The following is a 10,399-nucleotide window of genomic DNA, read 5'->3' as shown; positions in this document are numbered from 1 at the left end:
CACCTCATCCCTCCTTGATAGTATTGGCTTTTCCTAAATACTCAATGTGATCTTGGATCACTAAAATATAAAATGAAGAGCCTTGAGCTTTTGAGCTTGAGCCAATCCTTTGTCCTTAGCATTTTGAGGGTTCCACTTTCACATCCATGCCATGCCAATCATTGAGCTTTCCTGAAATAATCATCTTGAAATAGCATTAGCTCAATGAGCTATATGGTGTTATGAATTACCAAAACCACCTAGGGATAGTTGCACTTTCAATCTCCCCCTTTTTGGTAATTGATGACAACGTATAGATCAAAGCTTCGACAAATGATAATAAGCATGAAATATATCGTCGCTTTGAGAAGTATGTGATAAGTAAGAGCTCCCCCTAAATTTGTGCATATTTAAAAATTTGCTTTGGACTGCAAATGCACAAGGAGTTAGAGTGATGGGTTACTCTTCCATGTCACATACATCTTGGTGGAGCGCTTAAAATGATAAGAATGAAATACATGCACTCATCACCAAGAAAAGTGAAAGATCACATAAGATGGATAAGATAATAGCATTCAGCAAACATTAAGTGTAGCTTATGATCAAACACATGATCATCAATGTCTCACAAATAATGACGTAGTATCTCAAGCACTCAAAAGCAAACGAGTTCGAAAAACCACCAAATAAAGCAAGAGAGAAAAGCAACACTCTCTCTCTCTCTCGAAGCCTATGATCTATACATCTTCTCCCCCTTTGGCAACAAGTTACCAAAAAGTTCCTAGAAAATGCATATCACTAGATCGACGCTCTGGCTTGATCTTCAGGTGGTGGTGGAGTCCGGATCACTCCAAGGACGAAGGCTTCGGTAGACACTGAAGTAGACGCTGGAGTTGGAGCTGAAGTAGATGTTGGAGCTGGTGGAACTGAGGCTGTAGCTGGTGCTGAGGTGGTGGCTCTTGTGTCAGCAACTGGCACGGCAGATGACCTCGGGCCTCGTGGCACTCTGGCAAAGGCATGAGTGGTAGTCCTGCCTCTCCTCTCCTGCATGTCCTCCTGGAGCTGCTCCACTGCAGACTGAACTTCCGTTACTTTGACATCCAAGTCATAGAACTTCTGTTCCATGATTCTCTCTAGGCTCTGCTGATTTTGAGTGAGGGTGGCCAGACTTTGCTCAATCCTCAGCGTGGATGCAATCAAGTAACCAAGCTGCTCTTGTTTGGTCTTCAAGAAGTATTCAGATGCCTCCTCTTGAGTAGGCATCTTGGCAGCTTTCTCCTTCCTCGCCTTCTCCTTCTTTGCGTATGCTTGGGCAGATGATGGCTCGTTCTCAGTCATGACAACTTGATTGTCCTCAAAATCTGGACGGATGGGCAAATGTTCCTTGTCCAATAAATATATGCCCGTGCCCATCTTGGAGTTGATGAGCTCCTGAATCTGAGAGGCATATCTGCAACTCCTCTTCTGATCTGCTGCAGTCCTCTTGATTGTTTCCACTATGAGGCTCATCACCTTGAACTTCTGAGGCACATCAAACACATGTAGCAAGTTGATAGCATGGCCTCTGATCATCTTGTGATCTCCAGACTTAGGCAATAAGGTGTGCCTCAAGATCCAATTGATAGTCGGGAGCCCTGACAGAAGGTAATGTACTGAGCCAAACTTGAAGGTATCAAGTGCTTCATTTGGGATCTCCTTGTACATATTTGACATTGAGTTGTGGTCCATCTTCTTCTTGGCATAGATATCCAAGTCATCATCTTGCTCCTCTGGGGCATTAATGATCTGTGCCCACTCAACAACTGTGGATTGGTACCTTGTACCCTCAGACATCCATGTGATCCTCCCATCTGGATAAAAGTGAGCTGTGGAGTAGAACTGCATGATGAGTTCCTCGTTCCACTTTGTGAGCTTCTGCCCAACAAAGTCAGCTACTCCACAAGCTATGAAGCTGTCTTGCACTCCAGGATAGTGCTCCTCATTGTCCTTGATGTATGTCCAATCAACCCATCGCATATCACAGACAATGGGCTTCTTATCTAGCAACACTGTCTCATAAAAATCCTGCTGCTCCTTGGTGTGAAACCTGTAGTCCACGGCAGTCCTTCTCCTTGAAGCATATGGGTCTGCTTATCTCCACTTCCTCAGCCCTGAATCTCTCCTGAGCTTCATGTCCTCAGCCACAGGGTGAGCATCGTTGTGGTCTAGGATCTTGGGCTTTAGCTTCCTTAGGACATTCTCTTCCTCTTCTTCAGTAACAGTCTCAGGCACTGGGGCCTTGTTCTTTTCAGCTACAGGAATGCTCCTTGTATTTCTCTTGGGCTTTGGCTTTGGAGCTGGCTTGGCCTTGGAGGCAGCTCCCCCTGATTTTATGGCATCTCCCATTAGCTTGGGTGCCTTGGGCGCTGGTGCAGCCACCTCTTCCTCTTCTTCCTCTTCCATGATGGAAGCTTTGCCAAGCACTCTAGCCACAGTCTTCTTCACCCTTTCCTTTCTTTTCTTGCCCTCAGCTGCAACTGGCTCTATGGGCTTCTCAGTTGACATTCTGGCCTTTGACATTGGCTGCCTGCCTGCTGGCCTTTTGATTTTCAGGCCTGGCTTAGTGCCTTGAGCTGGCTCAACTCTCTTGGAAGTGGCCTCTTCCTCTGCCACATAGTCCTCATCTTCAGAATCTAAAGTCCTCTTCTTCCTTTGTCTCGTGGCAGCCTTTGGCAAATTGCTAGGAGTGCTCCTGCTGCCTTCATCAGAAGAGCTGGAGGGACTAGTGCCCTCACTCATGTGCACCTGCTGCTCTGACATATTTTGGCTATCACTTTGATCAGACATGCTGCAAACTGACTGCTGACCCTGTGAATAGTTTATAGAAGAGATAGAGTGGATGAGCATCACAAAATGCAGAGATTTTTGCAAAAGAATGATCCAAAAACTTAGTTTTAGTTTCCCACTGAAATCATCTCGGATCTACCGATTTTCAAACTCGGTGATACCGAAGCAGTTTTGGAACCTAAACTAGTGAACTCGGTAAGACCGAGTCACAGTTCGGTGGCACCGAGACTGCTAGGGTTTCACAGAGTTCCAAAATCGGTCACACCGATAAGTAATTCTCGGTCAGACCGAGTCTCACTTGTGCAATGGCATAAGCCAAATCGGTGGGACCGAGTTTTTCAACTCGGTGGGTCCGAGATGGTTTCGGCGGAAACCTAACCCTAAAATTTTCGAATCAAAGCTAATCTACGGGCGTTTTGACTGGATAGGAGTGTTTCAATCGTGGCAAGAATCATGAAGAACACAATGTGCTAGGAATTGGACGGGGAATAGCACTGTGATCAAGTCCATACCCTAGTTCGGCGGAGACTTGCTACGGCGGCAACGGTGGGGCAGAATTCCCGTTGACGGCGACGGAGACCAGCGACTGGAGGCGGCTGGCGGCGAGAAGACGATCCGGAGACCACGAGGGCAGAGCAGGCTATCACGCGGGCGAAGAGGTTCGGAGAAATTTCCAAATTTTGCCCGTGACTATATATAGCCCGACCCTGTCGGTGTGACCGAGTGGAACAACTCGGTGGCACCGAGATTCATAACTACGTGCAGTTACTGAAACTCGGTGTGACCGAAAGGTTCAAATCGGTTGCACCGAGATCGAAAACCTAGATCAACTTAATGATCTCGGTAGGACTGAAAGTGGAGTATCGGTCAGACCAAGAATCATAAAGAGGTTTTGGAAGTTTAAGTCTATGACGAATCGAGGACTCCGAGCACTCCTCACACAGAGTGGTTCGAATCTGACTTGATCAAATTTTGTGATGCAGCATGAATAGAGTTTGAGACGAGAAAATCATAGATAGCTAGAGGAGGTTCTTAGGCATTCTTGTCCATCCACTTGGCAAAAGAAGATAAAACCAAACAATCAAAACAACAAGTGGATGTCCTCGAATGAGTAAAATATGCAACCAGCATGCTCACACAATAAGATGGCAAATGAAATATGTGACAAGGCATGCACAACCAATTCTAGCATCTATCAAGCAATTTGCGATGACTAGGTCATCTATATGAGTATATTGACTTAGGAGTCAAGTGAGAACACTTGATCATAGGTCATACTCATCATTTAAGCTCAAGTGGGGTTACCACTTTTACATAAAGCATTGTTGTGTTCACATCTTTAGAGTTGCTTTAGCTCAAGTCTTAGAGTAAAGCTCCCCCTAGATGTGATATCCCCCCTAAGAGGGATGAACTAACCTTGGGTTTTGTCGATGATGACTTCATGTAGATATTGAAGATGTGGATGCTCAATGTTGATGTAGATCTCTTGGAGCTATCCATTTGAGTGAATTGCACTTTCAATACCTACATGGGTTAGTCCCACAAGGAACAAACAAGGATATCCATAGACATAGAGTGATGCACACAAAAGATGATGTCCATGAAAACTTTTAGGTTACCTTGTCCCTTGTCTTACCAACAAGAGGGTTTGTGACTCCTTGAACTAGTGCAAGATGTGGAAGTTGCTTGCACTTGTTCTTGCCAAAATGATAAGAGTGAAGTATGTTGGCGGAGTCACCCTCAAGAACTTTCTAGTTCTTCTTCTTTTGGATCCACATCATCTTGATGGAAATCCTTGGAGTTGTAGTCGTACTTGATGAAGTGGAACTTGAAGTAGTCTTGGGAATCCACTTGACTAAGGTCTTTGGAGCTTCTTCAAATGCATCAATTTCCTCTTGAAGCTTGTCCTTGCCTTTTTGCTCGTAGTCTTGTGGTGGAAGATCATCTTGAGCTTGTGTCCCCTTGAAAGAAGCATCATACTTCTCTTGTTGAGGGACAAACTTTGTCTTGGGGTATTGATCTTCTTCCCACTCAACTCCATTGGCATTGAACTTTCATTCAAAACCAACACCTTGATTCTTCTGGTGCATTCCTTGCTTGCGCACAATTTCCTCGAATTGCTTACTCCCGGCAAGGCTTTTGTACACTCCTTTCTCTATAATTCCCTTCAATAAACTATTTTATTGCTCAAGTGTAACTTGGCTAAGAGAATCATTAGTGGAATCAAGAGAACTACTAGAAGCAACAATATTGGATTTAACATGATCATTGTTACTGCTAGAGGAAGAATCTTTCTTGTTACTAGACTTGAGTTGAGGCATGTAAGTAGATAAGAGTAAACGCTTGGCAATGTAAGAAGAACTTTTCTTGCGGAGATCATCATTGATTGCCTTTAAGAACTCATGCTCTTGCTCAAGATTGAGCTTTTCAAAGCATAATTTCTCATGAGCTATTAAAAGTTCTCGATGATCTTCGAAGATAGTGTCATGAGCCAACTTAAGAGTTTTTAGTTCTTTAGTTAGAGCCTCAATCTTCTCCTTATCATTGCCATTCATTTTATCTTGATTAGCGTGATTAATTGGTCTTTCATCATAGTATTCATCACTAGAGTTGTCAACAAGCAAATCATCACCTAACAAGTCATCTTCATCACTATTGAAATCAACATACTCGGGGTGTGTTACCTTAGGACCTTTGGCCATGAAGCATCTTCCAATTCCTTCATTTGGTGAGTCAAATATGTCGTAGGAGTTGGTTGACACAAGTGCTAGACTGGCAACACCTTCATCTTGAGTATCTTCGGAGTCGGAGTGATAACTTCTCTCCGAGTGGCTGTCGGAGTCGGAGCCGGATACCCATTCACCAACATGAGCTTGATGTCTTCGTCTTGTGTAGCTCCTTGATGATTTTTCCTTCCTTTCCGAATCCTTGCTTCTTCGTGAGTATCTTCGTTCATAACGATCATCTCTACTCCTTCTCTCTCTTGGTGGTGATTCTTTGCTTCTTCTTCTTGGAGAATCTTCTCTTCTCTTGTAGGGAGCCGTACACTCATTGGAATAGTGTCCGGGTCTTCCACAATTGTAGCAGTTTCGCTCTCGACTAGAAGATCTTTTGTCATTGTAGGACCTTGACTTGAAGCTTCTATCTTTGCTTCTACTCTTGTAGAACTTGTTGAAGTTCTTCACCATTAAGCTCAATTCTTCATTGAAGTCTTGTTTCTCACTTGATGATGTAGGGGCTTCACATGAGGCTTTATAGGCACCACTTGATTTGTTGTGAAGTTCCTCTTTATCCTTAAGTGACATCTCATCAGCAACAATTCTTCCAATCACCTCCGTTGGCTTGAGATCTTTGTAATTGGGCATCATTTGGATCAATGTGCACACGGTATCATATTTTCCATCCAAGGCTCTTAGAATCTTCTTGATGATGAATCTGTCGGTCATCTCTTCACTTCCTAAGCCGGCAATCTCATTTGTGATGAGAGCAAGCCTAGAGTACATTTCAGCGACACCTTCACCATCCTTCATCTTGAACTTGTCAAGTTGGCTTTGAAGCACATCCAACTTGGATTCCTTGACGGAATCGGTACCTTCGTGCATATCAATCAAAGTGTCCCAAATTTCCTTTGCATTCTCAAGACGGCTGATTTTGTTGAATTCTTCGGGGCACAATCCGTTGAAGAGAATATCACAAGCTTGAGAATTGTATTGCAACATCTTCAACTCATCCGCGGTAGCTTCACGGTTTGGTTCTCTCCCATCAAAGAAGTCACCTTGCAAACCAACACACACAATAGCCCAAACGGCGGGGTTATGTCCAAGAATATGCATTTTCATTTTATGCTTCCAACTAGCAAAATTAGTACCATCAAAGTAAGGACCTCTACGGTGATAATTTCCCTCGCTAGACGCCATACTCTCCTAGGTTGTGAAACCAAGGCTATGACCACCAAAAGCTATGGAGATCAAGCAAATGGAGACCAAAGCTCTGATACCACTTGTAGGATCAAAAGTATGTCTAGAGAGGGGGTGATTAGACTACTTGACCAAATAAAAACTTAACCTTTTCCCAATTTTAGTTCTTGGCAGATTTTAGCTATTTTAGGACAAGTCAAGCAATCATCACACAATTCAAGCAAGTATGCAAAGAGTGTATTGGCAGCGGAAAGTAAAGCATGCAACTTGCAAGAATGTAAAGGGAAGGGTTTGGAGAATTCAAACGCTATTGGAGACACGGATGTTTTTCCCGTGGTTCGGATAGGTGGTGCTATCCTACATCCACGTTGATGGAGACTTCAACCCACGAAGGGTAACGGTTGCGTGAGTCCACACAGGGCTCCACCCAAGGGTAACGGTTGCGCGAGTCCACACAGGGCTCCACCCACAAAGGGTCCACGAAGAAGCAACCACCCACAAAGGGTCCATGAAGAAGCAACCTTGTCTATCCCACCATGGCCATCGCCCACACAGGACTTGCCTCACTAGCGGTAGATCTTCACGAAGTAGGCGATCTCCTTGCCCTTACAAACTCCTTGGTTCAACTCCACAATCTTGTCGGAGGCTCCCAAGTGACACCTAGCCAATCTAGGAGACACCACTCTCCAAGAAGTAACAAATGGTGTGTAGGTAATGAACTCCTTGCTCTTGTGCTTCAAATGATAGTCTCCCCAACACTCAACTCCCTCTCATAGGATTTGGATTTAGTGGAAAGAAGATTTGAGTGGAAAGCAACTTGGGAAGGCTAGAGATCAAGATTCATATGGTAGGAATGGAATGTCTTGGTCTCAACACATGAGTAGGTGGTTCTCTCTCAGAACATATGAATTGGAGTGGTGTGTGTGTTCTGATGGCTCTCTCACAGAATGAGAAGGAGGTGGAGGGGTATATATAGCCTCCACACAAAATCCAACCGTTACACAGTTTTCCAATCTTGGTGGGACCGAATCAATAAACTCGGTCAGACCGAAAATGTAAACCTAGTGACCGTTAGTGATTTTCGGTGGGACTGACATACAACTCGGTAGGACCGATATGGTTAGGGTTTGGGCATAACGTAATCTCGGTGAGACCGATTACACAAACTCGGTGAGACCGAATTTGGTAATTAGCTAACCAGAGAGTTGGTCAGGCAAACTCGGTGGGACCGATTTGCTCTTTCGGTGAGACCGAGTGGAACTCGGTGAGACCGAAAAGTTACAAAGGGGAAACACTGAGTTAACATTGCAATCTCGGTGGGACCGATTCGCTCTTTCGGTGAGACCGAAAAGTTACGAAAGGGAAACAGAGAGTTTGCAACCCCATCTCGGTGAGACCGAGATCCTTATTGGTAGAACCGAATTGCTAGGGTTTTGGCAGTGGCTAATGACAAGAGAAACTCGGTGGTGCCGGATAGGAAGAATCGGTAGGACCGAGTTTGGCTTAGGGTTTAGGTCATATGTGGATATGGGAAAGTAGTTGAGGGTTTTGGAGCATATCACTAAGCACATGAAGCAAGAGGCTCATTAAGCAACACCTCATCCCTCCTTGATAGTATTGGCTTTTCCTAAAAACTCAATGTGATCTTGGATCACTAAAATATAAAATGAAGAGTCTTGAGCTTTTGAGCTTGAGCCAATCCTTTGTCCTTAGCATTTTGAGGGTTCCACTTTCACATCCATGCCATGCCAATCATTGAGCTTTCCTGAAATAATCATCTTGAAATAGCATTAGCTCAATGAGCTATATGTTGTTATGAATTACCAAAACCACCTAGGGATAGTTGCACTTTCAACATCCGACACTTCCACACCCGAGCCAAAACGACGGACTTCCGACGCTTCACGGACGATCGACGCTTCTAAGATGTCCGACCCCGACTGGACGTCCGACCGAAGACTACCCGAGATGAATCTACGGACGTCCGACAGGCACCGGACGTCCGGACCTTCCCGAGCCTCCGGACAACCGGTGACTCCCGGACGTACGACGCCTGTGCACTGTTTCGTGTTGGGCCACAGCCCATGTACCCCTTCGCCCCCTCTTTTGCACTAAGACTATATATACTTCACCTTGTCCAACTTTCTGGGGTTAGCGTTGGTTTAGCTCATTTTGAGAGATAAAGCTACGCTCATCCACATCGGATCTACTCCTTGTGAGAGACCGCGGCCTCTTCGAAGAAGATCCTTTTAGATTCAAGACCCCTCTAAGGGAAGATCCCCTCATGGATTCAAGACCTCCTCACGGAGAAGACCGGCTACCTTGTATCGTCCCTAGTTGATCGTGTACCGTGTGATCTCCTATGTACTCGAGGATCTAGCACATGTGTGACTTTCTTGTGTTGGTTTAGTGATTCTCCTGTGTTTCCCTTTGTGTTCCCCTCGTTTTTCCCTCGTGTTCATCGCGAGATTCGCTCCTTTCGTGAAAGATCGGCCCCTAGGGTTCCTATCCTACATCAAGAACGTTTTCAGAATTCATGATATTTTAAATTTTGATAACATACTTGCAAATTGCTCGCCGAAATGCAGCAGCCAACTAGAGACTGACACTCTATTGCGGGACCCGAATATTATACGCCGGGAAGAAAAATAACAGTCCGAAGAAAATGTCTAGGCGCTATAACCACATGTCATGTATTGCTGACGCATCCCGTTATAAGAGCGTGATTGCGTGAAGAATATGCCCGGGCTCCCACCTTGAATCAACAGTTTTGCTAGAACTCATCTAGATAAGATATAATTTGGTCTCATTCATTTTTTTATAGTCATTGGATGTGATGCTATAAGATGCGTGTGTGCTGACGTGGATGTTTTATGTTCTTGTTTTCCAAGTGAATGAGACCAAATTATATCTCATCTAGATGAGTTCTAGGTACTCCCTTGAATCAATCATCGCAAGCTAGGGTCGTTCCATTCCACGCAGAAAACGCACATGCCTCTTGGAAACGCAGGCAGGAGAGCATCTTGGAGCGAGTCGTGTTATTAGTTTCCACGAGGGAGGGGATTGGATTTGGATGGAGACGGTGACCGGGCCGAACGTGGATAGACACCATAATACAGTATACTACAGAAAATAAATGTTTCTGCTAGCGTCTAGAGGCGTTGCTGACCTGGTTTGATTAGTTTAGTGGGTGAGCTAGCTTAATGATCAATCTCCTCATGTGTTCTGGTCCTTGTTGATCAATAACGTACCTCTTAGCTGAGGCTTGAGACATCGAAGCAAGAACATGAATGGCCATTGGCCAAGGTGCGAGCGAGTGTGCTACGTAGTAAAACTAGCCCCCCGCTCCTCCGACCTAGGGTTCCTCCCTCCCTCCCTCCGCCACCGCCGGCCGTCCTAGGCCCCGTTGCCGCCCCGCCCCGCCCCCTTCCCCCCACCCCTTCCCCCGGATCCGATCCACGACGCCTCCCCGAGAGGTGGCCGGGGCAACGCGAGCCCTGCCTCCCCTTCGGTCGCCCTCGTCGCTCCTTCCCTCCTTGCCGCCGCCGACGGGCGGGCCGGGTGGTGTTGGCGGCGGCGGGGCCTGCCTGTCCCCACGCGCGCGGCTCCTTGCTCGGGGCATGGGGGCGGCGGCGGTGCCCCTCGGCCTGATGATGGCCCGGCGTCCCGGCGTGGTG

The sequence above is a fragment of the Triticum dicoccoides genome, chromosome 7A, assembly GCF_002162155.2.
Source record: "Triticum dicoccoides isolate Atlit2015 ecotype Zavitan chromosome 7A, WEW_v2.0, whole genome shotgun sequence".
In the NCBI taxonomy this organism is placed as follows: Eukaryota; Viridiplantae; Streptophyta; class Magnoliopsida; order Poales; family Poaceae; genus Triticum; species Triticum dicoccoides.
Note: the sequence above shows the minus strand (reverse complement) of the source record.